Source organism: Meleagris gallopavo, chromosome 2 (assembly GCF_000146605.3).
Source record: "Meleagris gallopavo isolate NT-WF06-2002-E0010 breed Aviagen turkey brand Nicholas breeding stock chromosome 2, Turkey_5.1, whole genome shotgun sequence".
In the NCBI taxonomy this organism is placed as follows: Eukaryota; Metazoa; Chordata; class Aves; order Galliformes; family Phasianidae; genus Meleagris; species Meleagris gallopavo.
In genome coordinates this window covers 26,779,657-26,799,721 of record NC_015012.2, presented here as the reverse complement: position 1 = coordinate 26,799,721, position 20,065 = coordinate 26,779,657, and the positions used below count along the sequence as shown (strand labels likewise).

General features: G+C 38.6%; 1 long non-coding RNA gene across 4 annotated transcripts; it reads left to right on the top strand.

The window, feature by feature from the left end:
* Window positions 1–2,296: 2,296 nt before the first annotated feature.
* LOC104909610 lies at window positions 2,297–19,323 on the top strand. 4 transcript variants are annotated; one of them, XR_792460.2, is made up of 8 exons: window positions 2,297–2,349; window positions 5,072–5,205; window positions 5,394–5,995; window positions 11,638–11,706; window positions 11,939–12,050; window positions 15,687–15,779; window positions 16,466–16,564; window positions 17,785–19,323. It is a non-coding gene; the product is annotated as an uncharacterized LOC104909610 (long non-coding RNA). The 4 variants fall into 4 exon arrangements; XR_004158838.1 differs by having other exon boundaries at window positions 5,863–5,995; window positions 17,800–19,322; XR_792459.2 differs by having other exon boundaries at window positions 17,800–19,322.
* Window positions 19,324–20,065: the final 742 nt, after the last annotated feature.

The following is a 20,065-nucleotide window of genomic DNA, read 5'->3' as shown; positions in this document are numbered from 1 at the left end:
CTGCCCCGCGCCCTCTGCCGGCTCCGTCCTCCCTCTGCCGCCGGACAGCTGGGCCGCGGCTCCCCGCAACGCTGCTAGCCTCAGCGTGAACAGCACTGCCCGTTATTTCCAGCAGTATTAGAGAAAAATGGAACCCAGGAATTTCTTGTCTCTGGCTCATTTTTCAGTTCTTTGTTCCCTTTGAAATGATGTATGTGTAACGCTTGTCTGTTTGGAGGAAGGGCAGTTTACTGATGCAGCATTTTAATGTATTCAGATAAGAGAAAATTCAGTCATAAAAAGACATCATGGATCTTTTTCTGTCTAATACTCAGCCTCTTCTCCCAGATAACAGTAATCAGACGAGAGGTAATGGACTCAAACTATGCTAGGGGAGGTTCAGGCTGAGTGTTAGGAAATATTTCTTCTCAGAAAGAGCAGTGAGGCAGTGGCACAGGTTGCCCAGGGAGGTGGTGGGGTCACCATTCCTGCAGGTGTTCGAGTAATGTGTGGATGTGGCACAGGGGAATATGGTCAGTGGGCATGGTGGAGGTGGGCTGGTGGTTGGACCAGGTGATCTTGGTGGTCTTTTCCAATCTTAATGATTCTGTGGTTCTGTGAGTCTAAGACTCATCCAGTGTCTTACTGCACTTTTGACAACCAAGCAGTTTTCTTCTATACCGATTTGTGTAGATCTCTTCTGTCTGTTTCCTCAAAAAATGGTTTCTGTATAAGTGAGTTTTTTCCTTTTGATGGAGCACAGAATCTGTGGGACAAGTTTTGTATTAACCACACTTGAATTGGACCCTCAGCATTCTGAATTATTCACACACTTACAGGCAAGGGGATTTGTCAAGTGTTTTTAATCTTCATAACATTTAGAATTCAAGTGCACATAACTGAGCTGTTTAAAATACCAGTCCAAAATCCACCCTATTATTTTAAAGTACCATATCAAATGTATTTTCCTATTAGTTGTGGAAGCAAATATCTCGGTGCATAGCCAAGACCAGATATATAACCTATAATGAGATCTAACACAAAACAGATATTTTTCACATATTTCATTAAATAATATGACCTAATTTATCCTGGCTGAACAGACTTAGTCTGGCCCAATGCTGTTGTTAATCATACTTCAGAATTCTCATTAGAATCAAGGAAAATTCTAGCAAGAGGATGTAAATCACTCTTAACTTATAGGGAAGATAAATAATGCTTTGGTTTTGTATTTCTTGTTAATGAATGTAATCAAATTACATAAAATATAAACACTCAAAGCCTGTTCTGTGCCCTCAGGGAACCCCTTTCACCCTCCCAGTGCAGAAAATCTGCATATAGCAGGATATGTTCCATTAATACAGTTATAAAATATATGAGTGTATACGATTAACAGCTTAAAAAAACAAAAATCATACTGTAAATTAAGTGATTGAGTGAAATTGTATGTATATTTTTCAAGTCTTCAGAATAGTTGAAGTTTTAACTTATTTCAAATTTTAAGTTGAAATCTATTCATATTTGGAAATTTTGTACAACCTTGTAAAGTTAAATACTATGTCATTGTAATTTATTTTTGTTGTCATATATTGACACATGCTCATTTATATATGAAGTGTACTGTTTATCAATTGCTTCTAACGCAGCAATAAAAACATGAAAGTTGTTCTCATTTTCCTGTCACAGCTGTCATTTATCTCAAGCGGATTTTTTGATGGTACATTGATGCATTCAATCTATTTCCTCAGAAAAAGCAGATGATATTTTACTCAGTTTTAACTGTCTCTCTCTACAATAAATTAATGCAAGGGTAATTCTTGCCTGTTCAGCTAAAAGAGGTAGATAAAGAATCCCTAAGAAGATATTACCATTTTGTAGAATCACAGAACAGTTTGATTTGGAAGGAACCTTACAGATCATCTTGTGCCACTCTCTCTTGCCACAGGCAGGGTTGCTACCCACTAGATCAGACTGAAAGAGGGCAAACAGTTTCCAGTACACTGAGGAGCTCTTGTTGCTACAAGATACAGTCATCTACAGATTTTAAAGTGTCATATCTAAAACCACTGTAAAACAAAAGGCAATGGGCATAGGCAGAGGAGCTACATAGGACAGATCAATTTCTTTTTCCTTTTTGCTGATCTTCTGTATAGGAACTGCTGAATTATGGCCTGAACCTCTGATTGACCACCTGAGGCAAGCAATGAGTCAGCCATGGGAGCACAGGTGAAGGTAATTCACCCGTGCTACTGGAAGGGGTGGAGCTTGGCTGCACCTCTCCTAGACCCATTTAAGAGCTGACTGCCAGTGGGGAAGGATCTCTTCCTAGAGATTGTGCCTTGTGGTGAATGTTGTAAGCCTCCAACACTTGTAAGCATTTTCTATTTATTATCTTCATGTTGCAATAATCTTCCTTAGCCTAACTTTCTTGTATGCTTCTTAATTATAACATCTGTATATTCACTGATTATGTATCATAGAATGGCCTGCTTTTGATGCAGCCCAGGATACAGCTGCCCTTGTGTGTTGTAAGCATGCATTGCTGGCTCATGTTGTTTTCTGTCCGCCAGGATCCTTAAGTCCATTTCTATAGGATTGCTCTCAATGAGTTCTTCTCCCAGTCTGTACGCGTATCTGGGATTGCCCTGACCCCAGTGCAGCACCTTGTGCGTGACCTTGCTGAATTTCATTAAGTTCACATGTGCCCACTTTTCAAGCTTGTCAGGATTCCTCTGAATGGTATGCCTTGTTCTATTGTATCAACTTACTGAAGGGTACACTCAGCCCCACTGTCTCTGTAGTTGACAAAGATGTTGAAGAGCACAAGTCTGAAGGTGGACGCCTGGGAGGCACCACTCATGACAAGCCTCCACCAGGACATAAAACCATTTACCACAACCCTCTGGCTGCAACTACCAAACAATTCCATATTCTCTCTTCAAATCCATATCAATTTATTTAGAGATACATATATCGTGTGAGACTACATCTAAGGCCTTGCGTAAGTCCAGGTAAATTACGTCAGTTGTCCTTTGTCTAATGATGCCATCACCCCACCCCAGAAGGTCGCTAGATTGTTCAGGCATGATATGTCCTTGGTGAAGCCATGCTGCTGTCATGTATTACCATCTTGCCTTGCATGTGCCTTAGCAGACTTCCAGAAGCATTTGCTTCACGATATTCCCAGGTACAGAGGTAAAGCTTACTGGCCCATAGTTTCCCAGATATTTCTCCCTTTTTTTAAAAAATGGGAGTGATGCTTCTCTTTTTCTAGTCACCTGAGACTTCTCTGGACAGCCAGGACTTCTCATATATGACTAGGAGTGGTTTGAAAACCATATCAGCCCCTTCCTTCAGGACAATGGGATGCATGTCATTGGGCTCCATAGACTTGTATATGTACCTTCTCATGAGGCAGTCTTGGACTTGCTTATCTCTTGCACTGGGGAAGATTTTGCTCTCTGAGTTCACACCCAGAGGTTAAGAGATGTGAGAGGTGTGGGAATCCTGGCTGCCAGTGGAGGCTGAGAAAAAGAACATGTTGAATACCTCAGTCTCCTCCATGTCCATTCTAAGTATATTATGTCTGTTCTAAGTATAACACTGACAGTAACAGGAGTCAGAAATGATAAATTGTGCTTTATGTGATGATGCTTTCTAGGTGATTTCTGCAGTCAAGTGCTAGAAGAAAAACACAAAATGCTAACAAAAATTTTAAAAAAACAAAATTAAATGGAAGACCATGACCACTGGCCACACACAATACAAAATGAGAAAATCTATATGCTGTGGAGTGGACTTGTATAGATACTACAAAGTGGACTGTTTTCTGGCTGGGTGATGTTTGGTCTCTGTCTGTGTCACGAGCATTTCTTTTTATCGCTAGCAAATTACAGCTAGTGATACAAATAGCTTTAAGGAATTCAGACTGACACTGAAGTGAATTTCTGGTGTACTGATTTCTGAATTTCATAATCTAACTCTCTTAGGAGGCCTAATATAACTTCTCAGTAATTACTAATTTTTGATTCTCTGAATGCCACTAATGTAAAGAGGTCTGTGCTACACTCCTAATAAATATGATTCATCCTGCTTTATTAAATAAAATAATAAGCTCTAACTTGTAACAACATTGATGCTTGTCATTTGATGGCTAAGCACATTTGTATAATACAAGAAGGAAACGTAAAAGCACAAATCCTTTTATTCAGCTAGTGAACAGTTTCCAGATGAGGCCTTCAAAACAGGAAACTTACTTCAGCTTTATTGTGTAAGCACTGCCATATGCTGGATTTTTCAACATTTCTGTCAGTCAGCTGATATAAGCCTTCATAGCTTTTTGGTGGGCTGCTAGACTTTGCTTTCAGTGAGTTGTTTGTATCACTACTGAAACCACCTACAATGCTATGAAATATTAAGTCAGTGGGCAAGCGTGGGAAATTGTTGGCCTAGTGAAAATAGTTCCCAGCATTTTTTGTGTTTATTGCATTCAGTTTTGGTCAAAGTCTCTAAGAAATATGATACAACCAAAAATTTCAACTGTACTTTTAGATACTTTTAGCAGTTTTAAAGATTTATCATCCTTGTTGAGGCCAGTGTAAATGATAATTACACAAAAGCATTGGCTGACTGTTCTATACAAACAAACCAGATGTGATCTTGTAGAGAATGAATGGGGCTTGCCTTCAAGTTACTTTAACAGTGAGCATAACAGTTCGAAGAGTCTATTGCATTTATTAATTATGCTTAGAGAAGGTGAGAGATTTAAGAAAATAAATGAGGAAATGCTTGACTTATGCCTCTCTTATCTTTAAAAACAAAATGCTAGACTTTGTTGAAAGACTTATTTTTTTTTTTCCCTACTATGAATGGATCGTGGTCCATGAAGGTCACTTGACATATATAGTGACAGAAGGCAAGGCAGAAGCCCATAGACATAGAGTCCTACAGCTATTTACCTGTCTGGTAAATGTATGCAGATCTTGGCAATAGAACCTCATTAGTTGGTGTAGCACAGCAGTCACAATACTTATTTGATGATCTATATGGATGAACTAGTAAATACATTGTTGCTTGTGATTTAAACTCTTAGGGGCCAAATATAATGCCAAAGTCAAGAATTATCCAAGAGAGGAAGAAGATAATAAACTATTTAATATGATGTTTAGGATTGCAGCAAGGATTTCAGGCCTCCAATAAGTGTTGAAGGGAGTGCCAGTAACTCAGGTGAGAGTAAATTTTTGTTCCTTGTTACAAATGAGTTAATGAAGATCACTGAATCAAACAGCTTAGCTGGCACTACAGAAGATGCTGTTTGAGATGGTAATAGTCTTTGCACATGAGTTACTTGCAACTAAAATCTATAAGGATGTTCTCTGCACTGAGTATATGATGTGGTATGTATCTACTTATAGAAATGGAAGTCGTTTTACACATCAGCTGAGCTTCATCCAGGCTGTTGCAGAATGACTCAATGTCTGCATCGAACAGAGGCCAGATGATTCCTTGTGAAAGAAGACCAATCAACTAAAGAGACAGTTCTATTACTAGCTCAGATTAACAACTTTATTGCACATATTTCAAGTTAAAAGTCAGGATTCATCTTGCCATCTGTTGTAAAGGTTGAGAAAATTACCATGTGCACAAAACAGGAGCATTTTCCTATCAGTATGTGTTCTTAGATTACATTTGCCAATATTGCATAGGCACAGATAAGCTGGGCACACTGGTAGGCAGAGCTGTGGTCTCTCTCATTCTGTTCCAGGAAAGTTCTAGTTTGGAAGCAAGGTGACTTCAACAATATATTAGTGTGCTGAAGCAAATTCCTAAACCTTGCTGATGAAGTAATTGCTTTCAAATCAGACCTTTCCTGTATCTGACCAGCTCTTTCAGTCAAGGCAAAGGTGGCTCATCCAGCAGTGGCACATCCTGCAGCTCTGCTTTCCCAGCGGAAGATGTGTAGTATTGGTGCTGAGTGCAACAAACCCCAAGGGAACAGGCTACTGAAGTGCTATAGGTGAGTATGCATAATGCTTTTAGACAAGGGAGTAAGAAATATCAGCTTGTTCATGACATTCTGAGATAAGTACTAAAATAACTAAAATCATGATTGTGTTGCCTATGTCTTGAATTTCATTTACCTCCAGGTGTTCTTGATCCTAATTTAACTGTAAAAATTAATAAATATTTTTTTTTATTTTTTATTAAATAATTAATAATGCTCGCACTGTACCATAATCTAGTGTATCTCATTCTACCAAATTACCAGATCCATGTACCTCTGAACTCCTGAGAGTAATAAGAAGCAGTGGTTGGTTTTTTTTGTTTCTTTGTTTGTTTGTTTTTGTTGTTGTTTGTTTTGTTAAATTCAATTTTAACAGTTTGGGATATTTCATATGCATGCATGTAGAACTTACAGACTTGTACAAAACTACAAACTACACTTTCAATTACATTAAGGGAATAAGAATCTTATCATTTCCAAAGTTCAGACTGTAATAAGCTCTGATGTGGGACTAATTAAAAGAAAAGGATAAGACTAATTGTGATGGGGCAACCTAACCTAGTAAGAGAGGCCAGATCCTTTAATCCCATAAACACACAGATGAGGTAATTGCTGAAGCAGTAATTCTTGTGCAGAAGGTGCTGGTGTTGTATGGCTTTGAAGACAAGTTTAGTAGGTGCCATCTTGCAGGAGTGAGGCAGCTTACCCAGAGTTTGGATGACAGAGGTGGCTGCCAGCAGGAGTCTAATGAAATACATGCTGCATCACTGAGAAGTTTGTTCAGCAGGCATATGGGGAAGGGATAACAGAAAAATGCTAGCCTTCACTGGGGAGGGACAAGTGTTGAAGGGATAAGAAGGGTTTCATGGTGAGAAATATACTGGGAAAATTATCTTGGAGATCCTGTTTAGAACTACCCACTGCTCAGGGAATAGCTACTGGGAAAACAAAGCAAAACAAAAAAAAAAGAAAGAAAGAAATAGGAAATTAAAGGACATACTTACAGAGAAGTACAAAGCTGAGCAGTTCTAACAAAAAAAAAGACAGTGCTGTATGTCTTGGGTTTCTGGGCTTGAAAGAAAACTGTTGGTCTCACTAACAGCTTCAATCTGCAGAAGTGCACGGCAAAGTCACCAGTGCTGTGACCTGCTGGGAAAAAAAGATATCAAGGGAATATAAATACTGAATTTATACAGTGAAGGTGAAAGACTGCCTTTAAAATGCTCTATCTCATTAACTCTTGCTCATACGGTGAGGGTGACGGAGCACTGGAACAGGCTGCCCAGGGGGGTTGTGGAGTCTCCTTCTCTGGAGATATTCAAGTCTCGCCTGGATGCCTACCAGTGCGACCTGGTGTAGGGAACCTGTTTTGGCAGGGGGGTTGGTCTCGATGATCTCTAGAGGTCCCTTCCAACCCCTACAATTCTGTGATTCTGTGATACCACAAGGCAAGAGCTTTTAATTTTCCCAGGAGAAACAAAAATCACCAACTGGTTGGAATTGCTGCCTGCAGCTTTGATACCACGTAGTCAAGAGGGCAGATAAGCACATCCTCCCCCCTGAGCTTGTATGTCACTCTAATCAACTCTGTTCTCTCTGTAAATATTTATTTTGAGCTTCTTAACTTTCAGTTACAATGCATTCTTTGAGTTTCAGTATTGTGGACTTCTCAACAATACAGGGAATGAATTTTTCTATTCATTTTCTCTGATTAATGGAGCTGTGAAGCAAAACCTAAGAGAAATACTGCATTTAAGTTTTAATCATATTTGGTATACTTGGAAAAAATGTTATTATGCATAAATATACATGGATATTTTTTATTCAGATGACTTGAAGCCAAAGGTATCATTTGTTTTATATTTATGTTTATTAAGTCTCCTCTCAAGGTAATATCCACCTCATTACACATGCATTATGAGAACAGATTTTTGTAACAGGTGACATTGGCTTCACCAAGAGAAAATCCAGTGTGACCAACCTATTGGCCTCTTATGGTGGTGTCACTGCATCAATGGACAAGGGAAGAGCCACTGATGTCATCTACCTGCACTTCAGTAAGGCCTTTGACATGACACTGCACAACATTCTTCTCTCCAAATTGGAAAGATACAGATTTGATGGGTGGACTGTTCAATGGATGAAGAGCTGGCTTCAAGACTGAATCCAGAGAGTGGTTCAATTTATAGATGGAGATCAGTGACGAGTGGCATCCCACAGTGGTCAGTGCAGGGACTATACTCTTCAATATCTTCATCGGTGACATTGACAGTGAGGTCAAGTGCACCCTCAGCAAGTTTGCTGATAATAGTAAGCTGTGGGGTGTGGTCAACACACCAGAGGGATGGGATGCCATTCAGAGGGACCTAGATAGGCTTTAGCAGTGGGCCCAGGTGAACTTAATGAGGTTCAAAAAACCCCAATGCAAGGTCTTGCGTCTGGGTCAAAGCAACCCCTGTTACCAATACAAACTGGAGGATGAAAGGACTGGTACTGGTGAATGGGAAGCTGGACATGAGCCAGCAGTGTGCCCTTGCAGCCCACAAAGTCAACTCTATCCTGGGCTGCATTAAAAGAAGGTCAAAGGAGGTGATCCTGTCCCTCTACTTTGAACTGGTGAGGTCTCATGCGACATGATGCATCCAGATGTGGAGTCATCAGTAAAGGAGAGACATGGATCTGTTGGTACATATCTAGAAAAGGGCCACAAAAATGATCCAAGGGATGGAACACCGCTCCTACAAAGGCAGGCTGAAAGAGCATGGGCTGTTCAGCCTGGAGAAGAGAGAGCTCCAAGGTGAACTGATGGCAGTCTTTCAATATCTAAGGAGGAGCTACAGAAAAGAAAGAGACAGGCTCTTTAGCAGGGTCTGTGATAACAGAACAAGGGGAAATGACTTCAAGCTTAAAGACGGTACATTTAGATTGGATATAAGGAAAAAGTCTTTTAGGGTGAAAGTGGTGAAGCAGTGGAACAGGTTGTTCAGAAATGTGGTTGATGCCCTTACCCTGAAGACTTTCAAGGCAAGGCTGGATCAGACCCTGGGCAACCCAATCTAACTGTGGTGTCCCTGTTCATTGTAGGGGAGTTGGAACAGATGACCTTTAAAGGTCCCTTCCAATTCTGCATCATATTCCTCCCTTCGTAAGTGTTTCTTGCATTAAAGAAATCCTTTGCTTCCTGCATCTTGAAATATTCAATCCTCATGGCTTAGGGAGCCTCAGACCCTCTGCATAGTAAATTACTAGACTTGTGAGGAAGGTTTTCAATTACAGAGCAGTGAGGAGAGCTCAAGCTTCAGGACATCCTTTAAAGTTTCAGTGCTGCTTGTGACTCAGCAGAGTCTGATAGTAAGTAAGGTGGCCTGCTGCAACTTGAATGACTTATTATTTTCCAGATCTAAACTTGAGGGCATAAAACTGGACTTCTAACACATTTCTTATATTTTAGAACTGCTTGTAACATTAAAGTATTTGACTGGGGCAGAAAACTATTCTTCACATATGGAGGAAAAACATTCCTTTCCTTTACTCTGAAAGAGGGATTTTAATTCTTTATTATTATTCAGAGAATGCGTGTTCTAGCCATAACAATAGTTCAGTACTTAGAAGAGAAGTGTGGAGATCCAACACCATGCCAGAAATACTTTAAGAGGAGAAAAGACTGTTTTAAGACTTTCAGGTCACAAAATCAAAGTCCCTTAGAGGGTGTTTTATAAGGTGATCTACTTGATAAGACAAGGGACGATTTTGTTTTTGTTGTTGGTTTGTTTGTTTTAATTGAAAGAAGGCACTTAATTCCTCTCTGCATTCCACTAAGACTTTGACTTTATATAGAACTACAGCTTTCGATTTCTTAAACTAATGTTTCTCAAACAATAAAACACAACAATGTGAGTATCTTTGCAGAAATCTCAATGCAAAGGAAGAAAATAAGGAAGGTCAGCTGATTTATTGATCTCTGCCTTTGGCTCCTGGATTCTGTTTCTCCCCAGCTGTTGTGCAGGACTAGGACTGAGGGCATCCACCAAATTCAGAAAGAGACTTTTCCTTATCTCCAAGTGTATCAGTCCAGTACACATCCCTTATACTCAGGACAATACTGCAGGGAGCATGCTGAAGGCTAGTAGGATTTCCATTTCATCTCCATGTATCAATATGAAGTGCCACGATGTCAGAATGATGGGGGGAAGCTTTGTTTTCCTACAAAATCCCTATCCAATTGCTATGCTATATGATGTCTGTCCCAGGAAGGAATCAGTTGGCTGGTTTGATTGCAAATTATGCTGAAAGCCTACAGCATAGGCCCTCCATTGTACAGGGATGTGCGTTCTTCATCTTTTTCCTTTAAGCAAGCCTACAAACAGAGCTGGCAAGAGGAAACTCAATAGCATAGATTTAATTTAACTCTGACATTGAAAGTAGTTTTGGTTTTTGTGTGAAAAATAGGTACAACCATGGATTGTGCTTATTTTTAATGGAATTAACCCTATAGTTCACAGAGGATGGAAGTGTCAGCCTGTTAAACTGTAGCAAATGTGCCAGACAGTTTGTCATCTCTGTGCCCAAGCATGAACTCTGCAGAAGAAATTTCAGAGTCTTCTGTTCCTGCTTCGCGTAGCACTTTAACTGTGGCACAGAATAAATGTAGACAGGTGCGCTCCTAGTGAGGCAAACTCTAAGGAGGATTAACTTCTTATTGTATTTGCATGGCATCAGCATATTGTAGCATATTGTGTTTTTCCAGAAATCTTGTTTTCCTTGTCTTAGGTTGCTGCGAAGATGCTCAGAGAGCAAAAGAGCCCTCCAGAAACTGGTAATTAGCAGAGACTGAATAGGAGACTGAACAAGGAAGTCTCTAAAGTACTATATAGATGGGAAAAAATGCATCATTTCTGAAGTATTTCAGTAAATTGTCTCTGTGTTATGTGTTTAGAAACTACAGAAAGAAATTAAAATGTTTATCAATATGTCAAAACTTAGTACTTGCAGTAATAGTAGTAATGGTTTATTTTCTGTCTGATATTTGTGTCTAAGCATTTTCTATTCCAAGTAAACCACAAAGTCAGAAATAACCTTCTGTTTTGATGATTTTAACATGGAAGTAGACTTTAAGAAAAGTAACTTGTCTTAAATACAGGAAATTCTTCAAGGTGCTGGGTACACATAAATCAATTTGCAGCCAACCCTGAAATCTATCTATCCTTTATTATTTAGTAGAAGATTCTCTACCTGCAAGACAACAGTGCCACCCACTGATTTACATACATTCTTACACAGACATTTAAAATGATGTTTTTGAGGATCCCTCTATCTTGCTTAAGAAAAGAGAATTCTTTAAATTAAACCAATAAATTGAAAAGTAATAGTGCTAAGTCTATTTCAAAGGTTGCTAGGGTTTTTAATTGATTTGATTTTCACATCTACAGAGGGCTTCTCTGCTTTTGCAGGAAGGTGACTTCTCTAGTATTTAGACAACTTCTCATCCCCACCTGCCAAAAATTCCAATGTCATACAAAAATCTGAAGACCATATAGAAGTGAAGATCTTGGTTATAAAATACTAACTCTAATCCATTTGTTGAAGATCTAACTTTCTCCCTTTCTCTCTCTTTTTATCAATCTTGCATATAAAATCAACTTCTACTCTACAAGTGGAAAATCCATGATTAGTGCTCCCATGTTTATGGCCATCCATCTATTTTTGTTAAAGAAAGCTGAGAGGTAGGAGAAATTATTTTTCTTTCAAGCCTTTAATGTTATTTTTTTTCAAATTGTGTTCTGCCACTATAAATATTTGGAATAGATCCACTATGAATGGATCTATGGAAAAAGGAAAACAACTCAGTTCTCTGAAGAAATGAGAAGCCATACTTTAATTTTAAGAATCACAAACCTATTCAAGCTACATTCGCATAGTTAAAGGGAGACTAATCACTGTGCTACTGTTTTTCAGCAGTGCAGTGATGAACTCAAGCCTGTGCAGAAGGGGCCACATCAAATTGTGCTGTTCCTGCTACAGACTCTTACATGTGTGTTTATTGCTCTTACTCACCTGTGGCTGCAAGGTAAGTTACTTTTTACACTTATTTCCATACAGCATTGTCACCGACAGAGTTTTTTTTTCTCCAGCTGATTAGGTTCATAATAACTGCTTTTCTCAGGAATCACTTCTTAGAATCACAGAATCACAGAATGGCCTGGGTTGAAAAGGACCACAATGGTCATCTAGTTTCAACCCCCCTGCTATGTGCAGAGTCACCAACCGCCAGACCAGGCTGCCCAGAGCCACATCCAGCCTGGCCTTGAATGCCTCCAGGGATGGGGCATCCACAATTTCCTTGGGCAACCTGTTCCAGTGTGTCACCACTCTCTGAGTGAAAAACTTCCTCCGAACATCTAACCTAAATCTCCTTTGTCTCAGTTTAAAACCATTCCCCCTTGTCCTATCACTATCTATCCTTGTAAACAGTCATTCTCCCTCCTGTTTATACTCCCCTTTCAAATATTGGAAGACCACAGTAAGGGCTCTCCAGAGCCTTCTCTTCTCCGAGTTTAATTTAAGATTATAGCCTTGCAAATATTTTGTATTAAAAGTTTCCAAGTCATTTCACTGAAATTCCTGAGACAATTTTAAAGTCGAACTTTCAGACTTTGGCACGTACCAAAGTATTTGCTAGCTTAAGCTACAACTGTGGTTACATCAGTCTTGGATTGTACTAGTAAATTAAAATGTAAATTACCCATTGTAAACAGAGATGACAGGTAATTTTACAATAAAGTTTACTGTTAGTCTGGTAAGTTTGTATGTCATTCAGATGATGTTTCATACGCCATAGTAATAAATCAGAGATATCTAAATTTGAAAGAAAATCATTAGAATTTTGAAATATTCTATTAAAAAAATAATGTTGGCATAGCACTGGCAGGAGAGGGGAAAGAATAAAAGAAAAAGCAACAAACCAAGCAAAACACTCCACTGTTGATGTGTTAAAGTAGTGGTTTTACTTGTAAAGCAACTTCTCTTCAAAACTCAGGAACAAGTAGGTGGCACTGCATGATCATTTAAGACTTCAGGGCTGGCAGTAGAGGCAGGATGGAAGCAGAAAGTGTTTTGAGAAAGTACAGCAATCCATCAAAGCAGTTTTTGTTAAAGTTCAGAATATAAGGATGATTATGCTTTCCTCTTTAAAATTATACCTAGTCTTTTACTGTGAGTTGTATTAAATACATAGCTAGCTGAGTATCCGTGAGTAGAGATGTATGTATGTCCACAATGCTGTAATCTACCCAACTGAAATACAAGTGGATATATATGATGGTAAGTGTTTATTCCTAAATGCTGCTCTCTGTATATGTAAAAGCCAGAAGGTAACTTTTCAATCAAATGGTTCTTGATCATGATTTTCAGATCAGTGTTCTTGATGTGTAACTTAATATTAACATAAAAGGAGAAAAGAGGACTTGTAACAGAGCTGCACTTAGGACTGTTCATCCATTGTTTTCTTCAGATTGAACAGGAGGGGTCAGCACCATTGCAATCTTTTCCACTTTAAGCAAATACATACATTCTATTTCATCCTCCTGCACTACTCTGGAAACTTTCCAGGCTTCCATTTTTATAGCATGCACCTGAGAAACACAATATCTGTACCTCTACTGCACAGACTACCCCATTTTCCAAAGTCTGCAATGCAGTGTTCACAAACATCTCTGGAAGAAGGGGTAGGAGAGTGAGCTTGGCCTTCCCAGTGATATTCTGCTCCGCAGCAAGTGGCCATCTCTTGTGTTGGCCTCTCTCCTGCACGGCCAGCTGGTCTACTGTCCTGCCCTCAGCTGCTGGGCTCTTGTCTGGTGTCCTACATCTTTAAACTCTCTGTACTGTGCAGAGCTGGGCTGCGATACCAGCCTTGGCCTCTCTAAACAGAAGGACAGGCCCTCCCCAGCTAGAAAGTGGCCCAGGGGGCAGAGAACTTGATACGCTGAATCCTAAGTGCATGGGTTTGCCCATTTCAGAAAGTGGGAGCCATTCAGATCTAATCTCATTTGGTTGATTGGATAACGTAGGAAGGTTATGTTCTGTGTTTAAAAACAAGGAGTTACCAGGAACCCTCATTTCTTCACAGAGAGTAAACTGGTCTCCCTGAAACACACTGCTTGGGCTTCAAGGCATCTATGTGGACCACGGGTCTCAAGGAATATGATGTTTTTTGGCCTAGCGTAAAATGCTTGTGTTTCACCAATGCTTATTTTAACACATTGCTGTCCTTCAGTTATAGGAATACTAATATATTTTGGCTTATGTTATTTATTTTTTCCAATGCTGTAATGGATTATAATTTCTTTCACAATTTTTTTTTTTTTTTAATCTCGTCAAACCAAATGACAGATGAAAATGCTCTAACTTCTCAACAGTCCCACCACCACATTTGGTTTTATAGTTCACATGAATGCCTGGCTAAGATTTTACCTTATTGTTTTAACAGAAACCAACAACCAAACAAATACGAACAAAAATACCTTTTGAAAGCAAGACTCAGGAAGTTTAAGAACAAATAACTAGAAACTGGGGAAATAAAGTAGTTTCAAGGTATACAAAAAAAGAGATCAGAGCCTGGGAAAGTAAAACATGGGAATGGGAAGATAAATATGGTGATGTTAAAAGCTGCAGCACTGACAGCTTGTGTGGGCTTAGTGCTACACTTGTGATGTTTACCTTAATGCTCCACTTTCTGGAGCTGGATGGTTATAAGAAGTTTCATATCTGCATGATGTAGTGGAGAAAATCTGGGTTCAAAATCTGATACATGTGAATATAGACTATCAGAAAAGGCATATCTGAATAAAAATAAAAATTATCATTCTCCTATATAGTAACTATTCTAAAGAAATTGCAAATCTTGATTTATTTAGATGCAGAAGAAAAAAAAGTAACTAAACATTCGATCAGGCCTACATACATGTGATTATTCGTAAGTGCTGTCCTGCTGACATCACTGGAAATACTCATGAAGACACTGATTCCCAATTTCAGCATTAAATTTTTAATTTGGTATCTAAGCCTAGCTCTCCTTCATTGGTTTTCTCTATCAATAAACATGAATGAGAGTCCAGGCCTGGGGACTGTTTATTTTCCTGAGACTCTATTTTGCTAATCAGACTCTACATAAAAGCCTAACAAATGTGTGTGAAAACAAAACAAAACATTAGTTTTATGAGCACAAATGCACAAACCTTCACAAACATTTTCACAACTCAATTATAGCTGCCTCCTGATGAAAGTGTAGCTGACGAAGTCATGACAGCAGTATGCAACCCACAGCCTTTTTTTCAGCTCAAAACCATCTGCATGCTTGCCATTATACATATGTTTGAACTGTTCTTGATTCAAAGATAAGCCCAGGAGCTGGCACACAGCCTCATGCTGGGACCATCACCCTTATTCCTATGCAAAAATTAAATAGCTTGTAATTATCTCTGTTAATGATAGGAAAACAGAATTCATGCACTGGGGAAAAGCCTGCTTGCACATTCATTATACTGCACTTTGGAACATGGTAAAATTTCAAAAACTGAATTTAGGAATAAATGGATGTTTTGTGGCATTTCTGTTGATTGAAGTGAAGCATTTGTCAGTGCCTAAAAAGAATTATATTCTTGGTATTAATGTCAATTAACGCTCCAATAAGTGTGCTCTGTCACAGGTGCCTCCTGCCTTCATTACACTGCCAGCTTATCCTGTCGCTCCTGTGGCTGCAATACAGCTCTAGCACTCGGCTGGGTCAGGCTACCAGCAGGTAAAGGTGGAAAAATTTTTTCTACATGAGGAAAACTTGTTGCTTGTTAGTGTTAACTCCAAAAGACCTAGGATTGTGCTAGCTGGTTCTCCAGCCCGTAGCAGGTGGCTGTGGCTCATGAAGGAGCCTTTACCACAGCCCGGAGAAAAGGAGCACATGTAGCCCAGGTGTGAAGCTGCTCACGGTCAGGGCACAGGTGTCACAGACAACACACACCTGTGAGGACATTTGTGTCTGCTGATGGCTTTCACTCCTCAGAGAAGATAGACATCCAGGCAGAGCACTCAAAAGTTGAAACTTTTTCAGATTAGTTCCTCATGATGAAATCCATAGGGAAAGATAACTATCCCTCTACATTTGGAATTGCAGTTTTTAAAAGAAAACCTGAATAGCATCACTTCTTATTTCTCTGATATTCACCAGTCAGTTCTGAGTTGTTATCAGTTTGACAGTGTGGTCTGGTACATACAATGGTCTGGAAAGAAAGAGAAAAATCTTCCTTTTTCCTCTTGTAAAGGAGTATTATCCAAATGGTTCTTGGCAGCTGATGATAAGAGCACAGCCTGTAATACATTTCTCCAATTAATCTTAGGCAAAAAGCCAGATGTTACTGCTATTCAGTTTTCCAAGCCTATAGGAGTGCTTCGACTATCTTTTTTTTCCTCCTTTGTTTTTTACCACTACAGAGGTGGAGGGAGTCAGCATTAACCTAAGTTATATTGTAAGTATTTGCTCAGATACAAGGTAGAATGGAAACAACGTCCTCTTCATCGACTCCTCTGAAGGTAAGACTTCTGCCATTTTAATAAATTCTTCAGCTTTCTAATGCACGTTATCTTAGGAAAAATATGTTTACATATTCATTTAAATATTAATTGTTCTTTTTTTTTATGAGCCACTCTAACTTGTAATAGAGATAATGCTGACTAAAACTGAGTTGTATTTACTCCAGAAAAATCTTTTGCAAGAAACTTTCTAAGAAAAACAATAGATTTTTTTCAACCTCATTTTTAATACAGCTAATGTTTTACATCTTCAGGGCAGGAACCTTTAAACTGTAAGCAAAATGTAACTTCTTTTATTTCAAACAAAAATACAGATAATTTATTGTGTTTAGGAATGGGAATGTTCATGGAAACTCTTCATTCATGCATCTGTCTTAAAATACCCCTATGTTGCTGAGGAGAGAGGCAAAAGTTCATAAAAACAGGTTATGGTGGCTTGTTTCTTGTGTTTATTTTTAATAAGAAGCCATGTACTGAATGAAGAAAAAGACCTGTATAGGCAGGGAGTGGCATGCAACATACAAGCTGTATGATAAAACAATGTGTATTTTCAGTAGCAAACTTCTAGGCTGGCTGGTTGTTTTGAAAAGTAATGTCAGGAAACCTACCATGGTACTTGTATCTTCAGATTTGAGCAGGATATGATTTGGTAGCCAAATGTCATAGGCTATCTCTGTGAAGCGTTTTCTATCCCTCTCTTACGTGAGGAACAGTTAGAAGGAGGTAATTGTACCTGCAGCCAAATTTACCTCTATTTTTCCTTAAACAGACATGAAGTACTGTCTATGAACCACGTAGGAATCCCAAAACAGGGATACAGCTCTAATAGCAGTGACAGGCTTCTTCTCAGAACAGTAGTCATCAGTGACAGAGGCATAGACCTGGGGCTAGAGGCAGTTCTACCATCTCATGGCTATCAGCTTCTGGACAGGTCCTCCTCCTGCTTGTAGTTCCACTTTTATAAAAGGGACAAAAGTGATTACAAAGAGATTGCTGTGTGTTGCTTACAAGACCAGCTTCTTAAATTACCAAGAAACTGCTCTGAAAAAAAAACAAACAACAGATGTTCAAATTCATTTCCAGCTTGAACCATGAGACTTTCCCAGTACTTGCAATTGTTACAGAACAGTTCACTAGTTTCTTACAAAGTTAGCATCATTATTTTCTTAATGATGGTTTTGTCTTTTCTTTATATTTTTACTGACTGTCTTACTACACAGACTCCTATATTTCAGATGGATGAAAGCATGATGGACATGCTAAGCCTGGGACTTTATTCACTGAGATGTACTTCACTTTTGAAGGAATGGAGTGTATATGATTATGATTCTCCTCAGGCCTGCACATGTAGGAGTGTCTATAAGCTGTTTTTTCCTGCAGCCAACAGGAACTAGTGAAGCAGTGAAGTTGCTGTCACCAAAGGCAAGTTTTCCTAGAAGTATAGTGTTATGGAAAACAAGTTTCTTACTATTTCTCCTGTCTGATGGAATACACTTTTATTTTAAATGTAAACGCATAGCCTTTCAATAGTGTCTCTCTGAAAAACTGTAGGATTTTTCCATGAACTCTATCTCAGACTGAGATATCTCTGAGACTATCTCAGACATATGTAGAATATGATTTAGAGGCCAAGATGATAGTCTAATTGCTTTTTGACTTTCTCTGTCTGTACAATGTGTGCTACCTATGTACAGGATGCCATAAAATCTAATAAGTGTTCTGAGGAGGTTTCATATCACATTTAAAAAAAAATAATAATAAATAAAAAACTACTTATGTGCAATTCCTACCTTAACTTACTCTACACAGAACTCTGTGGGAGCCCTGATGAAGCAGTATGTGAAGCAAGATTTTCGTAAGTGAAAGTTTGAAATAATGATCAGAAAGTAAAATAAATCTAAAAGCTGAAGAAAAAAGTAAGATATATTGCTTAATTTCCTCTGGGTTTTGGTGCCAGATAGATGACTCACCTGACTAAATGTCCACAAAGCAAAAAGCATATTAAGACAGTTACTTTTCTCTCCACGTATTTCTCAGCAGTAATAATGGAAGTACAAGCTTTCTTGCTTTATGAATTTGTTTTCATCCACTCACTTTGAGATAGAAGGGGAGGCACTCAATTTTATACCATAATAAAATTTTTTAAATTATGCAAGAATTTCAGTGCTTGAATCATCCCAAATACTGGCATGTCTGGTACATGACACAGCTAGAAGAACTGAAAAATCAGATCAAATGCTATATGACAGGATTTGAAAGTAGGGTACAGATTGTTATATGCTGACAACTTTCAAAGAAAATTGTACTTATTAAACGTATTACTTTACATTCAAGCTATTATGTTTACTGATTTTTAGTTTTGAATCAGTGATGTAATCTGAAGTATGGCATATTGTGTGACTTTTTGTCTAAAATTCTGTCTTTGTAATGGGGGTAGGATTTAGCACATGGCTAGCAGTTGATGGTTGCTTCAAATTCTAATATAACTTTTCATTTCCAGTGCATGGAGGCCCAATAGCAATGCTATTTAAAGTAATTAGCTGTAATAATCACCTTGTCTGAGAATAAATTTTGTAATTCAGAAAAACATTCTGACTTCTTAACCTTGCAGTTTCTTCATGCTCCTATTCAGAACCGCTTTTGTACATCATGAGTAACTTCCTAAGGAATAAAAATTTATAGCTTACCTGTCCCAGTTAGCAGGGACAAAAGGCACCATTCTCATTTCATTGGATGGAGGTGAGGGAAATGCAATTCTTATATTTCTTCCCTAGTCATAGCCTTTGCAGGGCATTCATTTTTATGCATGCTACATCACAGAAGTTAAATGGGATCATATTTGTGTCTTCACTGCCTCATCCCGCTTCCCCCAGAAACAAACAAAAAAAACCCTCCAAAAAATGCTCATCTCCTCTGCCTTTTCTATCATTAGCATTTCCTAAATATTACTGCTAAATTTTGTGACTTCAATGCATTTTTTTTCCTTACAGGTAGGATTAACAAATTAAAATCCACCTTCCTCCCTTGTCTTACTAGAATCTGTGGAGACATGTTTGTAGCAAAACACATTCGTAAAGGAGGCTTTCATTATAGGGTGTCAATTTTGATCAACTTTGTTTCAACATTAAGATATAATGATTTGGTAATTGGAAGAGAACAGATTCAGAAGGAATTAGTCTGAGTTTCAGCTGCAGTTAAAGAAACTTGTGTAGTGCCAAAGATACAAATTCCAGTCATGTGTGACTTATTAAATGATTGATGTATAACCCACCCCCCACCCCTCTTTGAGGACTGAAACCTGCATGGTAAGTTCAGGGAATTCCACACCGTCTGATAGCTGAAGTGGAAGATGATCTGCAGACTGGTGAGCTGGAGCATATTCAAGGTCTAAGCTACTGCTGTGATTGTTTTACAGCCAAAATGAGCACAAATTGAAGTTTCCCTTTTAACATTTTAAAGCTGCTTTTGCAGGTTCATTCTCCTTTCTCTTTTTCATTAAAA